The 20,757-nt window shown below is 40.0% G+C and overlaps 1 protein-coding gene across 2 annotated transcripts in view; it reads left to right on the top strand.

The window, feature by feature from the left end:
* The first annotated feature begins 3,317 nt into the window (after positions 1-3,317).
* The window catches only part of CERS3 (ceramide synthase 3), a 50,188-nt gene continuing 32,748 nt past the window's right edge, over positions 3,318-20,757 (top strand). For both annotated transcript variants that reach the window (XM_087941327.1, XM_087941326.1), the window contains exon 1: positions 3,318-4,315. The gene's annotated coding sequence lies outside the window, so the exon portion shown is untranslated. The remainder of the gene's footprint in view (positions 4,316-20,757) is intronic.

Here is a 20,757-nt window from a genome sequence, read left to right as displayed (position 1 = left end):
CAAGGCAGCGTTCTAGGACCCACACTCTTTATACTCTATATAAGTGACCTTTGCAATCACCTTATAAGCAACTGTGTCCTCTTCGTGGATGATGTAAAACTATTCAACACCACCGACAATGCTACTGCTCTTCAAAGTGACCTTGATTATGTGTCTGAATGGTTAAACAATTGGCAACTCCAAATCTCGACCAACAAATGCTCTGTCCTACACATTGGTAAAAAAAATCAGTTCACCAAATACAAACTAGGCGGATATGACCTCATTGATGACCCTCACTCTGTCAAGGACCTCGGAGTTCTCATATCAAATGACCTAAGCTCCAGAGCTCACTGTAACAGCATTGCCAAAAAGACATTAAGAATTGTAAATCTAATCTTATGCAGCTTCTCCTCTGGAAATATTGAATTTCTAACTAGGGCATACAAAACCTGTGCTAGACCAATACTCGAATACAGCTCATCTGTCTGGAATCCACACTGTATATAGACGTTAATACAATTGACCGAGTCCAGAAGTATTTCACGAGAAGAGTACTACACTCCTCTGCTCGCAACAGAATACCCTAGATCACCAGACTTGAAATTTCAGACTTGGACAACCTTGAGCTATGCTGCCTACAGTTGGACTTGAGCATAGTACACAAAATTATCTGCTACAATGTCCTACCAGTCAATCACTACTTCAGCTTCTACTGCAATGATACAAGAGCACACAACAGATACAAACTCAATGTTAACCGCTCCAAACTTGATTGCAGAAAGTATGACTTCAGCAACAGAGTGGTCAATGCCTGGGATGCACTACCTGACTCTGTAGTTACATCCTCAAACCACCACTCCTTTAACCTCAAACTATCCACTATTGACCTCACCCCATTCCTAAGAGGTCTGTAAGGGGCGTGCATAAGTGCACCATCATGCCTCCCATCCCTGTCCTATTGTCCCCATTTAATCGTACCTATTTTCTGTATTCTTACTCATGTTTATACTTATACCTATTATTTTGAAAGTGATTGACAAATCAAATAAATAAAAATAAGAATGTCAAGAAGAATATGTGCCTCACTGTATAATCATTGTATATTAATTTCTTTTTGACATTCTTTAATTTTCCTCAATTTTCCCGAGTACCTCAGCACTAATGTATCTTATTCCTTGATCTTTTCTAAAACCAGCTTGAATATCTGGCACCTCTCTTTTCAACTGGGATTCTAATCTGCATTGGACAAACCTAAGCATTTTGCTAGCATGAGAAAAAGAAGATTGCAGAGTAGTTTACACTATTGAGTCTTCTTTCTTTGACTTTGGCATATAGTCTAATCTCTTCCAACCAACTGGCCACTGTATCATTCTTCAGATTTACTGGTATAGTTTGGTTAGAACCTCTATTGCTTTGTGACCATTACATTGCTTCCTCTGGAGGGTAAAGAAGGTAGGTGATACTGATGGCAACAGGCAAGATCTGTTAACAAAGTGAAGTGGGTAAAAACATATTTAAAGTCCATGACAAGCAGAATATATGTGGAAGAGGCTTAGATAGGCCTTCCCCCAAATTCACACGAGTATAAGAAAAGGGAAAGAAAATCTGCACAAAGCAGAACCATTTGGCTTAAAAATAAACCTGAAAAGGAACCAGGTTAGGTTTAACAAATTCACCAAAGAAAGAATTTATTTTATATCTGGAGAAGAACAAGATGTAGTAGACTACTATATACCTTGGCCAATGGATCTCAGTGGAAGTTGATAGAATAAAGGAAATTGAACAGTATTAAATGTGGTTGGCAAGCATTCAGCAAGCTAAGCATAATTTTCAAAAACAACCCCCCACCCTGTGCCTGAAGAGAAAAGTTTTGATCAGTGTGTGTTACCTGTTCTGATAAATGTCAGTGAAACATGGACACTAGCCGCACAATCGATACAAAAGCTATGAGTGTTGCAAAGAGCCATGGAAAGGTACATGCTTAGCATTACAAGACAAGATAGAAAGACCTATACATTGGATTAGAGAACAAACAAAAGGATAGGATATCATCAAGAGAGTAAAAAAATTGAAACGGAAACAGGCCGGTCACTTAGCAGGAAGTACTGAGAGCAGGTGGATCAAGGCAGTCATAGAATGGATCTCACTTGATCAAACGTCCACAAAAGAGATCCAAAACAAGATGGATCGATGACATCAGCAAGTATCGTGGGCCCAATTGGCAGAAGAAAGCTTAGGACCATATTGTTTGGAAACAGGTGGAAGAGCCCTTCATCCTCCACTGGATAAACAATGGCTAAAATGATGAGAATGAGGAGGATGATATGATAAGTTTGATTCCTAGTTTGATATAATTAGTCTGTCTAATTCCTGTAGTCTTCCAACTTGCTACTGTAATAACTGGCATGCTGATCTAATTTCATTTTCTACTACTAGACTTTCTTATAAGTAGGGAATATTTTCTACATACTGCTTCTTTGATCTTCTTTGAATAATTTATCATGTGCTCCTTGGCATTCTTTAACATACCAGATTGAAGTTCAAAGATCTTTATTAAGACTTTCTATGTCTCTTTCTATCTGCGGGGTCATTACAGGTGCCTTTGTAATACTACGTCTTGCCGCTTCTAATGGTTCCCTGAAATTCTTCGTTAAATTCCTGAGTTCTTTGCCCTTCTGGGTTTTAACTTTACTTCTTTCCTTGGTAATTATCATTTGTTCTGACATCCTCTTTGCTCCCTTTTGTTTCTTGGTCTTCAGTACTCTCTATTCAAATTTATCCTTAATAATCTCTTTGTTTTCATTCCACAGTTCCTTGAGTTTCCTACCAATGAGTTTTCTAGAGTTCAAGTGGTTCCTGGTGTTCCTCTTGAAAATGAGATCACATTGTAGATCTTGTAGATGTCTGAGATGACATTGTAGAAGTTGACTGACTTGGAATCTTCACACGAACCCTTCATTAACTCTTCCAATGTCTGCTCTAATTAGCTGTTCTACCTGCTTGTACCAAGAAGATAAATCAGTTTAATTTCTGGATGTTCCATCTGATGATGTCCGTTTATATAAGCAATGCCTTGGTTGTCTGAAAACTGTTTTAGCCATGACGATATTGAATCAACAGAAACTGATCAGTGCTTTTTATTTCTGTTTCCCAAACTATCCAACTGAACATTTTCCTCCTTACTGTTTCTAATGTTAGCTTTCCAATCAAATGACAAACATCACATACCTTTTTCCTCATCTAATGCTCCCTACACGGGGGGAGAGGGGGAGGGGGAGAAAGAAAGAGAGACTATTGCTTCTGTTCTATACTTATAGAACAATGAACTGACCCTTAATTCCAAATTTAGGTAAAATTGTAATTTCTGAAAAGCACGCTTCCTTTAAAACAATAACAAAGGCAAAATACCCTCTACTTTAGTCAAACACATTCCATGAAGCCATAACCAATCTGTTCCCCATTCAGAACATTCTGGAAAAAGGAGCTTCTTGGGCAATTTACATCTGGTTCTTCTTAATACTTCTACAAATAGGAGATCAAGAAATAGGTCTCCATCTCTGGTTTGCAGGCTCCTGTCAAGCATCTGGTTAGCCACTGAACAACAAAAGGCTAGACTGAAATGCATCTTGTCCTGAACATTTGCTACAATCCTTCTCCTTGTTCTATCCATGACCATAGGGCAAAAAGAGCTGAGATAATACTAGAATAACAGAGTTGGAAGGGACCTTGGAGGTCTTCTAGTCCAACAACCCCCTGTTCAAACAGGAGCCCTCAAACCATTTTTGACAAATGGTTGTCTGGTCCCTTCTTAAAAAGCCTCCAGTGATGGAGCATCTACAACTTCTGAAGGCAAGTTGTTCCACTGGTTGATTGTTCTTACTATCAGGAAATTTCTCCGTAGTTCTGGTGTTAGTTTAGTTAGTTAGTGTTAGTCTTAGTTCTAGTGTTCTAGTTCGAATGCTGACGTTCTGTGCTGTTATCTCATTTTGCCTGATTTGATGTCATTATGTTGGGAAGAAACTCAGCTGTAACCTGCAGAATTGGCGTCTGTCGGTGTTGTAGTTACCTCCCTGATTAAGACGGCCATAAGCATTCTTTCTCATTTTACAATATTGGGACAAGCAGCTTTGAAGACTATCGTTCCACTGGAATTGAATCCTAAAGCTTTGCATAATACAAGGATTACGCTTAGTCAGAAATCCTGAATTGCAACTTTCATGGGCGGGTCTGGAAGTCTGCAGAGAATGGGCGTGCATTACTCAAAAAGTAGCCGGTGTAGTTGCTCACTGCTCACCTGTACATGTACTGTAACTTTCTGGAGTGAAGCACAGAGGTAAGGGTTTTGCTTCTTTTACCATCTTTTACCGTCTGAATTGAAGAAATTGAAGATGCAGCTTTTAAAAGAACACCAACTATTTGTATTCTGTGCTGGGATTAATGTTCACGCCTGTTAATGACTTCATACCAAAAAGAACGGTTTTGAGTGACAGTGGCATTTTTTTTACTTGAAATTGACTTGACTTGGAAAATGAGTGAGAACAATGGAGTATTACGGTTCCTTTGCTCTTTTCCTCTCACTCTGATTATTGCTTGGATCACGTTGAAATATTTTAATATACCTTCCTTTGAAAATCCACCTCTTTGTATGCAGGGAATAATGTGACTCGTGTGTGGGTTGAATGCTAAGTGTCCCATTAAATTTTTTTTATCCAAATATGAACCCGGAATGTTGAAAGTGGAAACAAAAACAGGATACCTTCTCTCATATGTGGTAGTTATGCTCCGAAAGTAGGAAATATTGGGTAAAGATAAGAAATTAGTTACAGGAAATAATAGGTCTTCAAATCGAGCTTAAACCTGAACTTTTAAAAATTAGGAATAATAAGATGAGAATTTAGTAAAAAGGCTAAATATATTATACCGCATAAAGTGACAGTGGCTAGAATTGCCTTTGCACAAAGTTGGAAATTGGACTGCACCTCTTCTGAGGTAATGTAAAGAAAGAAAGTGTTGGACTGTGCAGAGATGAATAAACTTCCTTTAGAGTTGAAAGACAGAGAAGAATCAGAATATTACGCACTATGAGATAAATGGTATAGATGGTGAGTTAATAGAAAGAAGAATTAAAAGTATATATGCATGTCAATGTATGTGTAACATCAATGTCACAGTGTTGTAAAGAATGTAAAAGAGATATGTATTCTTGGAAAAAATGCAATTAAAACATTTTTTTTAATATGGATAAAAAAAAAAACGTGAAGAAGACTTGGTGGATGAATAACATGCTGACATTATAACCACCCAGAGAGTGCTGTGAGGGTAGTATATAAGTATATACTCATACCCTCATAGTATATACTATGAGGGTAGTATATAAGTCTCAGTGCTATTATGAGCCACGGATATGGGGATGCATCTATCATGGGGAGCCTCTGGAGATCCCTGCAGCACCACCAAATGTCAGTAGCCGATTTTTGAGGCTACTTAAATAGGATGTCCAAAGGAGACAATTCTCCCTGCCACCATCATTATGTTGCTGTCTTCCACTTGCTGAAGTGCCCACTTTTATTGAGAGGAAGCAAAGGCAAGCAGAGAGCCCTGTTCCTTCCTCTCATCTGCTCATCTGGAGAAGGCAGAGAGTCAGGCAGATAAAGCAAAACGAGGAAGACTTAAGTGGAGCCAGTAAAGGAGAATATTTGTAGCTCAGGGCTGACATGAGGAGTGCTTGGTGCTCTGTGAGCTTGCTTGTTTTCTTGCAGACGTCTCATTATCCAACCAGGTAACCTCATCAGTGCTAGAAGGGAGTGGGATGTGCAGAGAGGGGGAAGAGGAGGAGGATGACTATAGGGTCCCTGGTGTTCTCTGAGCTTGCTTTTTTTTCTTGCAGATGTTTCATTGCCCTAACTAGGTAACCTCATCAGTGCTAGTAAGGAGTGCTGTTTGCTGTCAGTTTATATTCTGATTAAATACTCAACTCTGTGGGTGGGAGTAGATATTCTTTGGTTGGGCTGTTTACTGATGGCTCTTTGGCAGTTTAAGTGCCTCAGGAAGGATCAGCTGTTGGCTTCTCTTAAGCCAAGGCTGTGATACATATCTGTTCCCTCCAATACTTTCATCAAGGAGAAATTGTCCATGTTAGGGTGTGTTAAATATTACCAGGGAGAAGGTAAATTATATCATTTGGAGCTATAATTAATCCATTAAGTCAGAGATATTTTCCCCAGGTGATGTTGGTAATGTGACAGTACAGGCAAACTTAAGAGGAAAGGGTGGCCCTGTGGCTTTTACTCTGTATTCATGGCTGACTTTAGAGGCAGAACACATCTCTGTTTCTTAAACCAAAGAGGACAAGTTGCAAGTATTAAACAAGTATCGATTACCTGCAACAAAAAGCATCTTGGGGGAGCTGTGTCCTTCAGTCTCTGAGTGTAAGCCTTCTACTATTGGATGAAGCACGATGACAGGTAACAAAATTACAGGGTTGGAAGGGACCTTGGAAGTCTTCTAGACCATCCCCCTGCTCAAGCAAGAGACTCTATACCATTTCAGACAAGTGCCTTCCCAGTTTCTTTTTAAAAGCCTCCAATGATGGAGCACCCACAACTTTTGAAGGCAAGCGAAATGCTGGTTAATTGTTCTCACTGTCAGGAAATTTCTCCTTAGTTCTAGGTTGCTTCTCTCCTTGGTCAGTTTTCACCCATTGCTTCTTGTCCTGCCCTCAGGTGCTTTGGAGAATAGGTTGACCCCCCTCTTCTTTGTGGCAACCCCTCAAATATTGGAACATTGTTATCATATCACCCCTGGTCCTCTTTTCCACTAGACTAGACATAAGACAGGGGAGCACCATCTGAAGCCATTTGAAAAAGTGGAGAGCCCAGTCATAGCCTTTTCTCCATTCCCTCCATTTGTGTATGATAATCGGTTTAGAAACTGGTTTTGCCACTTTCTAACCAAAGTAGCTATGATGTAGTATATGATTGTAGCCAGCAACTGCAATGTTGCTCTCTCGACACTGTTTTCCTTTTTGATTTAGGCATGTCTTTACACACTTACTTTTCTTTCTCCATTTTACCTACGGTTAAGTTCAACATTTTTAATGACCTCAGCTACCTGTCTCCCAAAATTAGATATCACCTTGCCTGATTTATTAGGCTATATAGAAAGTCCAAAACAGAGAATATACATAAAGGTAAAGGTTCCCCCGCACATATGTGCTAGTTGTTTCCAGCTCTAGGGGATGGTGCTCATCTCCGTTACAAAGCCGAAGAGCCAGCGCTGTCCGAAGACGTCTCCGTGGTCATGTGGCCAGCATGACTAAATGTCGAAGGCGCACAGAACACTGTTACCTTCCCATCAAAGGGATCCCTATTTTTCTATTTGCATTTTTACATGCTTTTGAATTGCTAGGTTGGCAGAAACTGGAACAAGTAATGGGAACTCACTCTGTTACATGGCGCTAGGGATTCGAACTGCCAAACTGCTGACCTTTCTGATCGACAAGCTCAGAGTCCTAGCTACTGAGCCACTGCATCCCCTGAAAATATAGATATCGAATATCAAAATACACAATGGTATCAAACACAGTACTCATGAAATAGCATCTCTCCATTCTTTTCATGGCCTCTTTGTGAATATTTTACATGTTTTAATTAATGTATATCCCTCCTATTTTTTTACAAATAAGTCAAGGCTGCAAACATATCCAACATACCTTCTTCCTCCTATTTTCCCCACAACAACAGCTCCGTGAGATGGGTTGGGAGAGAATGACTGGCCCAAAGTCATCTAGCTGGCTTTCATGGCTAAGGCAAGACTAGAACACACAATCTCCTGCTTTCTAACCTGGTTCCTTAACTTCTAGACCAAACTGGTTCTCAGTGATATACCCATCTTGTAATAGCCATTTAATGTGGTTGTGTTCTTGTGGCTTCCACCTTTTTTTCCCCACTTTCTTCTGCCTTCATGATTTAAGGTCATGGAATGTTTTCACCCTTTCTTGCATGAGTAAGTATCTTACGATGTTTCTGTCACATGCATACAACCATTATGTAAAAACATACATGCCCTTGTTGGATCAGATAATGTCCAATTTTTGAAACCTAAATTGCTTTGTACATCTCATCCAATAGAGTCAAGACTAATGATTAGCCAATCCTCAAAGTTAGAATTAGGAGTTTTATTTATTTATTTTATTTGCTTGACAAACATGTACGAGATAACAAGTAAAATATGGAAATAAACAAGAACAAAGGGAGTAAATACAGATAAATGGGGACAGTAAGCCAGGAACGGTAGGCATGCTGGTGTGCTTATGCAAACCCTCTTTAAGGACTCTTGGGAATGGAGTGAAGCCCATGGTAGACAGTTTGAGGTTGAAGCCAGGGGTGGGATTCAAATTTTAAGCAACCAGTTCTGTGGGCATGGCTTTGTTGGGGGGCATGGCTTGGTGGTCATGTGACTGACTGGACGAGGCTTGGTGGTCATGTGACTGGCTGGGTGTGGCCAATTCAACATCACTCCCATCCAGGGGCACTTCTCTTTGCCTGGCCTCTCATGACAGTGGGGATGCTACAATGGCCGTGAGTGTGAAAAATGGTCAGAAGTCACTTTTTCAGTGCAATTGTAACTTTGAATGGTCACTAAATGAACTGTTGTAAGTCAAGGATTACCTGTACAAAAATACAAAAATCTTTGCTTGCAAAAAGCTGTCCTAAATACCAATCATTAGGTTAAAAATACCTGCAAGCTGGAGTTACAAATCAGGCAGGGTACTAGAGCACCTGGAGGAATTAAATTGGTAAAATGCAATGATAAGAAAGAGCATACCCAGGAGAAGCAATCCTTAGATCCATTTGCAACACTTAAAGACACCAGCTGGTCTCACTCACCTCACAAGATATCCTGAGGAAATCATCCAGATTTAAGGAAAGATCACATGCCCCCCAGAAAGGCAGTAAAATATCAGTGCCAAGCTTGCATCCTTCCTCTTGGAAGTACACCCCAAAAGGACAGTGCCAGATACCACTAAAGCAGTGAAGGAAGACCCCTCCCTTTCCAGATAGAAAAAGAAAACATGAGGCAGAAAAAAATCCAGACACAATACAAATAATTAAATCACAACAGTAGCTGTTGCTTGTTAAACCAATTATCAGAACAAATAGACACAGGAACTAGCCAGCTTTCTCAACGCAGTTTCTTTTCAGGAAGACAGATTAATGTTTTTCCTTCCAAACAAAGCTGAATAGGGAAAATTATCCCATCAATAAACATGGGATTAAACATCATCAAGCACAGAATTAAACTTCACCAAAATCAGAAAGGGTATGTAAACTCACATTTGAATGTCAATCTTTCTAGCTAGCCAAGAAGTCTTGCTAAATGTCACTCATCTTGGTTCCTTGTCATTAAAAGCTTCTTTCTGGCAGCTCTGCTTCATTATTCTATTATTTCCTCAAAGTGCTAACTCCAACAGGGGAGTATTTCCTCCCAACAGCAGTGCAAAAAGCTTAAAACAACCCTTCCCCTTTAAGAAAGTCAATCTGTCAGGTTTCCAAGTGAAATGGCTACACATGTGTGAATTTTGGGCTCCACACAAGCAAAGTACCAGCAAAGGAGAGAGAAAAAAAACTCCAGAGAAGCTCTGGAGGCAGGAAGTCTCGTCCTGCCAAGAATGTAATGAGGGTTAACGGAGAGGCAGTTTCCGTAAGCAACAACAGTGGAATGTAAGGAATGGCTTCCTTACAGGATCAGGCCAGTAAAGTGGAAAAAAACAAAAGGAGATTTCTTCTAACAACCAGTTCTCCGAACTGCTTAGAAAGTTAACAACCAGTTCTAGCAAATAGATGCAAACTGGTAGAATCCCACCCCTGGTTGAAGCTATGAGGGATTGAGGCTGTAACAATGGAGTTGATTGGAGCGTTCCAGGCACTGACCACTCTGTTGCTGAAGTCGTATTTTCTGCAATTGAGTTTGGAGCGGTTTACCTTGAACTTGTATCGATTGTTTGCCCGTGTATTATTGTGGTTGAGGCTGAAGAAGTCGTTGACAGGCAAGAAGTTATAGCAGACAAGTTTCTGTACTATGCTTAGATTGGACCGCAGGCAGCACAGTTCCAGATTGTCCGAGCCCAAAATTTTGAGCCTGGAGGCATAAAGGATTCTATTGTGAATAGAGGAGTGGAGTACTCTTCTCAAGAAATATCTCTGAACCTGCTCAATTGTGTTCATGTCTGATATACAGTGTGGATTCCAGGCAGACAAGCTGTATCCGAGAACTGGTCTGGCAAAGGTTTTGTATGCCTTAGTTAGCAATTCAATGTTGCTTTATTATAATTTAAATTTAAAATCTAATTTTAAATTATAGTTTCTCCAGTTCCACCTAGAAATATGCTGAGGATTAGATCCAAATCCTTACTCAACACATATATTCTACACGAAGCTCTGGTAATAATCATCATTGCAATCACTGAACAGGCCAAGCTAATAAATCTGAAGAAATATTGTCAGAAAAAATTATAGCAGCCAAGGATGATGAACCTAATTAGTTTATCAATATATCTAGTTCTTGAGATGTTTTGGTGGACATTACAAGCTGGAACATGAAATTTGCATTCAATGTAACCACTTTCCTCTCGTGTCCTGTGGGCTACCTTTTTCATTACACAAGGAAGAGTTTGCATCCCACTCCATGAGATAGAACATATTGTAAAACAGCTGTATCATCCATTCAGATGTTACACCATGCATAATTCATTCACTGAAATCTCTGCCACAAGGTATGGCAAGAACACATGACCTTTACAGATTTTAAGAAAGGATTAGGTAAATTAATTATGTCTTTGCACTTTTGAGTATCCACATAGATGTTGAGTAATTATCCTCAGTCCTCGGTGTGGGAAAAGACAATTAGGGCATGATACTTGACAGGTCATTTGCATTCTGCTAGGGATGTAGTTTTGGACAAAGTCAGTCCTTATCATCCATCCCCTCCCACTTGTGACTGTATGACTGTAACTTTGTTGCTTGTATCCTTATGATTTATATTGACTGTTTCCTATTATGATTTGATTGCTTATTGTACCCTATGACTATTATTAAGTGTTGTACCTGATGATTCTTGACTCTTGACGAGTGTATCTTTTATGTACACTGAGAGTATTTGCACCAAGACAAATTCCTTATGTGGAATCATATTATAACACTTGGCCAATAAAGAATTTTGTTCTATTCTATTCTATTCTATTCTATTCTATTCTATTCTATTCTATTCTATTCTATTCTATTCTATTCTACTCTACTCTACTCTACTCTACTCTACTCTACTCTATATGTAGTTTTGGAGAAAGGTGAAAGAAGTCAGGTGTGGAATGGTTGTCTTATAGCAATAGCACATACTTATATACCACTTCACAGTGCGTTTACAGCCTCCTCTAAGCAGTTTACAGAGTCAGCCTCTTGCCCCCAACAATCTGGGTCCTCATTTTACCCACCTCAGAAGGATGGAAGGCGGAGTCAACTTTGAGCCGGTCAGAACCAAATTCCTGGCATAAGCAGTGAGTTAACCTGAAACACTGCATTCTAACCACTGCACCGTCACAGCTCTCCAAAATACTTTTACCTTAGAATAAGAGTTTTGTAACTATTTCTGTGTTCTGTGGGTATCTGTGCACACGTGTTCGGAGTTAATGTCAAAAACTGGAGGACATTGCATAGGCCTGCTTGTTTTTTTTGTTTTTTTTTGACAAAAACATCTTGTCTTTTTTTGAAATCGGCATTTTAATCAGTTGTTCAAAGAAAAATAACGCAACATTCCAGTTTGTTACACTGGGATTTTCCTGAAGGGGCACTTCCTTTTTTTCCAAAGAATGTCTGCTTTTTTGAATAAATGAGCAGATTACAGCAGTTGGAATGCCAGAGATTGATGGGGGAAATGATGGCATGTCTCCATATTTGTAATGTCTGCAAAGTTTGAGAGAATTTCCCTGATAAACAGCATAGAAAGTCAACATTATCTCAGCTCTTTCTGTACCATGGTCATGGATAGAACAAGGAGAAGGAATATGATGTATGTTCCGGACAAGATCCATTTCAATCTAGCCTTTTGTTTCTCACAGTGGCTATCCATCCAGATGCTTCTCAGCTGCCTGCAAACAGGGCATGGCGACATATTTGTTGATCTCTCATTTGTAGAAGCATTAAGGAGACCCAGATGTAAATTTCCTGAAAGATCCAAACTTTATCTGGAAACATTTGGTTGATTTTTTTTTTAGGGAGAGAACAAACTGGAAAGAGACATGGGAGTTATAATCTATGGAAGGAGAAGCTGGAAAACAGCTTTCCTGATTGATCTGTTTCAGATCATTCACTTCATTTGGTCTTGAAAAGGTGAGAGATTTTGGAAGGTGTATGATTGACTCCTTCTGAAGAATGCCAAGGAACTTGTAGGAAGATAAGAGGGAAATGCATCTAATAAATAAATAACCTCAATCAAAAACAATGTAAACATTAGCATCCTTGCAGGTCTGTCCCTATAATGAGACAGAATGAGATGTATACCATGAGCAGAAAAGATGCTAAGTTCTGCACATTATATAATACTTGTCCAGGATTCTCTTACTGGACTGCTGACCTCATGCACAATTTTCTATATAGCTAGGTTTCAGAATATGCTACATGATGCACAAATGAGATTAGAAAATAATTGCAAAAGCCTAGCAGAACATCTGAAATTCTACCTGTAAATGTATCATTCTAAGCGTGGTCTGGGATCAAATGGTGGTTTTTCTGATGTTTGTAATTCCTTTTGTGTGTGTGTATGCAAGATTGGAAGACCCATAGAATTGTCCATGGAATTGTCAAGAGTTGGACACAACTGAATGGATAATGTCATCCTCATCCTCATCATCATCATATCACAATCATCAACATCACCACCACCACCCCAATAGAAGGGGGTGTAGCAGTGGTGGGATTCATTTTTTTTTACTACTGGTTCTGTGGCCGTGGCTTGGTGGACGTGGCAGGGGAAGGTTACTGCAAAATCCCCATTCCCTCCACACCCCACTAACCTGCTTTACAGCTCTGTTCTTCTGTGCAGGGCAACCAAAGAAGACCCAGCCAATCAGCTGGGACTCAATGGGAGGCAGAGAAGAGATGGGGGTGGGGCCAGTCAGAGGTGGTATTTGCCAGTTCTCCAAACTACTCAAAATTTCCGCTACCGTTTCTCCAGAACTGGTCAGAACCTGTTGAATACCACCTCTGGCATATAAACTGTGCAATCCTTTGGGTCTTTTGGTTTGCTTAAGATGGTTTGGAACACTTCAGTTAGTTGCGCAAAGCAAGTCTATCAAAAAAAAAATGCTCATTAACCAAATGTTCCATTAACAAAGTAACAACCCAGTCTCCCTCTGTATAAGTATAAATGCCCTGCAGCATCCCAGCACCTCAGAAAAATGAAATAGACCATCAGCACTACATCTTTCTTCCAAAACATCTCAAGCAAAATACCTAGTTGTTCAGGAATTAAAAGCAGAACTCCGCCCCAACATACAGTGTAAGTAGTGGTGGGATTCAAATTTTTCTACTACCGGTTCTGTGGGCGTGGCTTGGTGGGCATGGCAGGGAAATGATATTGTAATATCAAAGTCAGAGGTGGTATTTTCCAATTTTCTGAACTACTCAAAATTTCTGCTACCAGTTCTCCAGAACTGGTCAGAACCTGCTGAATACCACCTCTGAGTGTAAGGGACTGTATCAGCCACTACAAAGGACAGACAGTCAAAAGACTAGCAGAGCGCATCCATGAACATCAACTAGCTGTCAACAAAAACTCCTTAATCTCACAACTCATGGACAGACTCAGCCATGGTTGCAACAAGGAAACTGTGAGCATCCTAGACCGAACTAAACCCAAACACACTAGGGAATTCCTGAAAGCATGGCATTCAGACAAGTCATTCATCAATAAACACACAGAGATAACCTGCATTCACTCATTCAAAAGAGATAACAAATAGTTAAGAAGGACACCGAAGAACCAGAGCTCTTCCTCTCCAGCAACCAATTCCTACACAAGCAGAGATGAACACCATACAAATAATCAAGCAGAAAAGAATGCCGTAAATCAAGGATCTATCAAACAGAAAACCACACCTCGCCAACACTGACAGGGCAAGCATCTCTATATAAATAGGCAAAAAAAAAAAAAACCCACCCGCAGTAGCACTAGTGAGGCGGTGAAATGTCTGCAAAAGAACAAACAAGCTCAGAGAACACCAAGGGTATCACATACCTTGTTCCATACTACTGCTATTTCTTCTTCCTCGTTCTCCATTTGAAAATGGTTCCAACTGAATCCTCAGACCTTGAAACTCCAAGGAGAAAGAGCAAACATCACTCTAACACCACAAACTGCTCTCGACCTAGCAGCAATCCAAATCTCAGTCCCACACCATGAAAAAAGAAAATGAAATAAATTGCTTCCACCTTCTTACCCACATGCTAATTTCACACCTGGCTCTATGCAAAAGAAAATGAAGGAAAAAAAATAGTTCTAATGAGAAAGAGCTATAAAATCTTCCATCCATCTTTCCCTTTAAAAGCCAATAGAATGAAACAGGAATTCCATCATGGGGAAACCAAGGGCCCACTTCACTAGAGTGATTACTTAGCAGGCTTTAGTGCAGTTTAATGGATACTGCACATGAATCCGAAATATACAAGACTCAGCTCTCATACATAAACAATATCATGCACAGAACCCTGCCGCATTCAAACCGATGGAGTCATCCTGTCTCTTCTAAATGCCATGGGAAAAAACTGCCTAGAACAGTGTTTCTCTACCTTAGGAAGTTGAAGAAGTGTAGACTCCAGCTCCCAGAAATTCACAGCCTTCATGGCTGACTGGAGAATTCTGGGAGTTTTGAAGACTCCGTTCCTTAAAATTGTTCAAGGTTGAGAAATATTGGCCTATAGCAGGGGTAGGGAAACTTGGCCCTTTTATGACTTGTGGACTTAAACTCCCAGAATTCCTGAGTGAGCCATAAAAGGTTTCCCATCCCTGGCCTACAGGTTTTTCAGTTGTGGGGGGAAATCAATTTTTGACTTGAATGGGACTGTTTAATAGACAAGTGTAGGACATATAAAGAAAATGTCCTTGTTGCTCACAGTGGCCACATTTCCATAGCAACTCCTGGATCTCAAAATGTAAATGTTTCTTCTAACTGAAACCATTGTTCTCTGCTGGTAACAGAAGGGCAGAAGGAACATGAAATCTATTATGTTATAATATATGATTTTATACCATATCTATTATTATGCTATAACATCTTGCCTGTCAATGACTTCTTCAGTTTCAACCACAATAACACATGGGCAAACAACTGATACAAACTCAAGGTAAACTGCTCCAAACTCAACTGCAGAAAATACAACTTCAGGAACAGAGTGGTCAATGCCTGGAACACCCTACCCAACTCTGTCATTATATCCTCAAACCCCCAAAACTTTACCCTTAAACTGTGTACCATGGACCTCACTCCATTCCTAAGAGGTTTGCAAGGGCATATGCATAAGTGCACCAACGTGCCTACCGTCCCTGTCCTACTGTTCCCACTTATCTTTATTTACTTCCTTTGTTCTTGTTTATGTTCATACCAATATCTGTCATCCTGTACATGTTTGACAAATAAAATGAAAATTACTTATGAATATGAGTGTGTGTCATTTTCTCCTCCCGTCTAAAAGGTTTTAAATAGGAGTACATCTCCTTGTCTACAGGAGTGTGTCTTTTGCTATTCTTTTGGAGAAAACACCTACAGTAGATACCACCTAGTAATAACTCACTGTACTGAGACTTGGTTATTTGTTTTGGGTTGTGTGTTTTGATTCTACAGAGGCTCCAAGCCAGACACGTAGATTGGACCCTGATTTTATTTTTTTAAAAAATTGGTTTGTTTAGGTTTTTTTCAGTTTCTGTTGCAACCTTTAGACATGTTGGCATTGTATATATGCCTATGCAAGTTGTAGACATAGCTAACACGGTGTCTTCCTTTGGGCAGAATTAATTGGCAAGGGAAATGAAGGTTGCACTAATCCTGTAATTTGAGTGTGTTACAACAGCAGGGAAGTCTCAACTTTAGAACTTTAATAGACATGCAGAATACCTGTTGCTTTGTTACAGCATTTAAACTGCATTGCTGAACTGTTGATTGAAGTGAATCTGCGCTTTGAAATCTTGGTATTTCATGACTGACTGTTTAAGTACAGTATACATGGTCTCCCTGGTGGGTTCCCGCCCACCTTTTTAATAAAGCAAGGTCCAGATACACTAGTTTTCCTGCATAACACAGCCTTTGTACCTGTCCTTATCAATCTTTGGGGACCTGTTCATCTGTTTAACATTTCATGCCTGCCACCTCCTAAGCGATTAAAACCAATCAGTGCTCTAGAGTGGAGGAGTAAGGAACCTGCACCTCTCGTGACAAAGACCTTAAAAACGAGAGAGTAAAGTACTATGCTTCTTAACTGGATTAGCTCTTGTATGCCTTCAGGAAATTTTCCAAGGTGGTGATTACTACCTGTGAATGAACTTGCTACGTGAATTATAAGAGTAATTCGGTATTCTTGGATAATCTTAAAATTATAATGGTATAGCGGAGTCTGTAGCCAAAGTAGAGGTAGAGTTAAGGGACTGGTTAGCTTGAAATCCCTACAGGGGAGGAAGCCGTGGATATCTGGGCTCCCTCCCCTTCCAAACCCCTGGAGTGTTTCTCTAGTTGTTCTCCAGAGAGTATGGTTGGTTTGTCAAGGTTCTTGTAAGTGAGTGAGAAATAAGTAGGTGTGTAGGAACAACAGTTTCTTACACTTGACAAATAGTGTTTTGCCAGGGGCAAGCATCCAGCACAACACCATGATAGTGTTGAGTTGTGGTGACAAAGTTTAATAAATTGTTAAATACACAGGGAAGAAAAAACAAGCTAGTAAGTAGCCGCAAACTGGAAGCTTTAAATCAGAGATAGGCGGGGATGGATGGATGGATAGATGGATAGATGGATGGGTGGATGGATGGATAGGTGAGTGGGTGGGTGGATGGACTGATGGACTGGTCAGTGGCCAACCAATCAGTTTTCAATCTTATATCTCTTTCTCCACTTCATTATAACAGGCTGAGGATCATTCATGGGGTTGGCGGGGAAGAATGGTACTATACAGGCATTTTGTATAAGCTCCCATTGCCAATCTGAATTGGAATCTACTTACTTTATTTTTAGATGCCTTCCCCATCTAACTGGTGCTTAAACCATTTTTTTTTAATCAACTGATTTAAATGATGATCGGGGATTCTGTGTCCAGTTCAGGTCTGAAGCAAAGATATATTCAGAGGAGTATTCAATGATTTTTTAGAAGTTTGAATCTCCAGTTCCCATCAATGGCCAGCTTGATTAGCATATGGGGATCAAAATCCAAAAAGTTAACCAGTCAACCGGCAGGAGAGACAAGATGATCAGATCTCCACATTAACATATATTTCATTGAGAAATCCTGTTCCAGCTGAACTTACATATCAAGAAATGAAAGATTTGATGAACGTCTAGCAAGCATTCCAGGTCTAAGTTAGTAAAGTTACAGGAGAAAGATTAAGATTGAATTTAGAGCACCAACTTAGGAAATCAAGGGAAAACACCAAGGCAGATGTTATGAACTTGGACTGTATAACATGATAATAAATTGCCTTTCTTATTCATTTCACCTGATAGAACTCAACACTCCTTGTTCTAGTTCCAGCAGCCTCTGTTGCCTTGTGTTTTTGTTCAAGATAAAGACTGAAACTGGTTCAGTTTCTTGTTTCTCTGAAATCATTCAAGGCCTGCCGATTTTCAACCAGTGACTACTATGGTGATGCAAAACATGTGATTTGTTCTTGCATAATTGCTGAAACTTGCTTCTGCCTTGTGAATAGGACCAGTCAATCCTGCTACTCTGGAATGCAGGGTTTTTAGTTTTTTTTTTTTTTTAGGTAAAACATGTCCCCATATTCCCCCATGGAAACTCATGACAACCATTTATTTTTTTTTGCTCCAATTTATTGGATTTGTTGGATTACTGGATTTGCTCAACACGCTGAACCACAAACTAAATGCACAGGCTGGATTTAGTGATTATAAAGAGAAAGGTTTCTCCTGCTCGATTGTGTCAGACTCTAAGGGGAGGTGCTCATCTCCGTTTCTTAGCCGAGGTTGCCAGCATTGTCCGAAGACACTTCTCTCATCATGCGGTCAGTTTGACTATATGTTGAGTCGCAAAGAATGTGGTTACTTTACCTATTTATCTACTCGCATTTGCATGCTTTCGAACTGCTAGGGGGCAGGAGCTCCAGCAGAGAATGGTACCTCACTCTGTTGGCAGTCTCAAACCTGAACTGTCAGCTTTCCAGCTGACAAGCTCAGCATCTTTAACTACTAAGCCACACACACTGAACTTACGTGATACCTATGTCTAAATTTATTTGTAGTTCACTATGATATGGTGCAACAATTTCATGGTGGTTGAGGGGCCAGCGCTTCTTTAAAGCATTTGTTAAATTATTTCATTTTTTTATGTTTTTATTTTTGCAACATCTACACTATAGTATGATAAATAAACCTTGCATCATTTTTATATATAGTGGTCCTGGAACAATTTAGTATCAGAAATTGAATGAATGAATAAATGAATGAATGTGAGCATATTTTACAGGTACATCCTCAATTTACGATCACAATTGATCCCAACATTTCTGTTGTTAAACAAGATAATTGTCATGTGAAATTTTGTCCCATTTTATGACCTTTCTTACCACCGTTGTTAAGTGAGTTACTGCCATGGTTAAGCTAGTAACATGGTTGTTAAGTAAATCTGGCTTCCTTGTTGATGTTGCTTGTCAGGGTTCAGCAAAGGTGATCATATAACCCTGGAACATTGCAACTGTCATAAGTACATGTCAATTGCCAACGTATTCCAATTTAGATCATGTGACCACGGGGATGCTACCATGGTTTTAAGTGTGAAAAACGGTTATAAGTCGCTTTTTCCAGAGCTGTTGTATCTTCAAATAGTCACTAAATGAGGCAAGAACTACCTGTATTGATAAAAGCCATTAAAAATAGCTAAAAGCTGTTTGACATCCCTAAATAAGTGCATCTGAAAAATACGATACATTTGGCATAAAGCCATCATCTTTCTTGATGGATATTTCATCTTCCAAAGGCTTCATCTGGACCCGTGATGGTGAATCTATGGCGCGTGTGCCACAAGTGGCATGCAGAGCCATTTGTGCCGGCACATGAGCCGCAGGCAAGCTTACCTCACTGCACATGCACATGCCTCACAGCTGATATTTCAGCTGGTTTGAGGCATTTTTCAGCCTCCCAGAGGCTTGAAAAAAGCCCTCTGCAAGATTTTTCAGGACGAATAGGCCCGTTTCATCACTTCCTGTAATGCCGGAAGTGACAAAACAGGCCTATTATTCACCCTGAAAAGCCTTGCAGAGGGTTTTTTCAAGCTTCTGGGAGGCCGAAAAAGGCCTCAAACCGGCCAAAAAATCAGCTGTGAGGCACAGTGTGGGTAAGGGGATGGTGGTGGTGGGAATTGTGTATGCATGGGCAGCGGGTGGGGGGGCACATTGCCTTCTGGGTGCTGGCACGTGAGTGAGTGCGCACTTGGCGTGCACAATTTTTGGCATAGGAACCCAAAAAGGTTAGCTACCACTGGACCAAGGCTCTCTAGGATGCTTTCAAAACATAAACATGGGAACAAACACTCCATAGAGAATTGGATGCTGGGACCTTTAGTGTTTTAGAGATAAATAGCAACGTCACAACTTCAGATGAAGAAACTAAACAAACCAGTAGTGTTGTTTGCTATATCTGTAAATCTAGGTGTTCCAATCAACCCACAGATCTCTGTATTTAGTAAGAACTGAAGTTTTTGAGTCATTTTGAAGTCTGGGAACCACCCAAGAGCTGGTTGGAAGATGAGTGGCAATATAAATGTTTTAAATAACCCAATAAAATCTTCAAAGAGAAGTCCTTGTTCTGGAAATAAATAAATAAATAAATAAATAAATAAATAAATAAAGAAAGAAAGAAAGAAAGAAAGAAAGAAAGAAAGAAAGAAAGAAAGAAAGAAAGAAAAGAAATATAATTTATAACTGTCCTCATCTTCTGTTAAATGGACAAGCACGTTCCTACTCAGTTATGTACAGGTAATCCTTGATTTACGGACACAGTTGAGCCCAGAAATTACATTGCTAAGTGAGAAAGTGAATTTTTGCCTCAGTTTATGACTTTTCCTGACACATTTGTGAACCGAATCACTGCAGATGCTGAATTAGTGACCTGGTTGTTAAGTGAATCTGGCTTGCCCATTGACTTTGCTGGTCAGAGGGTTGCAAAACTTGACCCCAAGATACTGCAACCATCATAAAGATGAGTCAGTTGCCAAGCGTCTGAATTCTGAGTGGAGTAGATCCACCATTTTCTTTCTGTCAGAATACAAATTGTGAATAGATACCCAGAAGCAGTGGTGGGATTCAATTTTTTTTACTACTGGTTCTGTGGACATGGCTTTGTGGGCGTGGCTTTGTGGGCGTGGCAGGGGAATGATGCTGCAAAATCCCCATTCCCTCCCCATCCCGCTAACCTGCTTTCCAGCTCCTTTCTCCTGTGCAGGGCAACCAAAGAAGACCCAGCCAATCAGCTGGGACCCAATGGGAGGCAGAGAATAGATGGAGGCGGGG

This window comes from Pseudonaja textilis, chromosome 13 (genome assembly GCF_049901715.1).
Source record: "Pseudonaja textilis isolate UNSWEBS1 chromosome 13, rPseTex1.2, whole genome shotgun sequence".
Lineage (NCBI taxonomy): Eukaryota > Metazoa > Chordata > Lepidosauria > Squamata > Elapidae > Pseudonaja > Pseudonaja textilis.
This window is presented reverse-complemented; position numbering and strand designations above follow the sequence as displayed.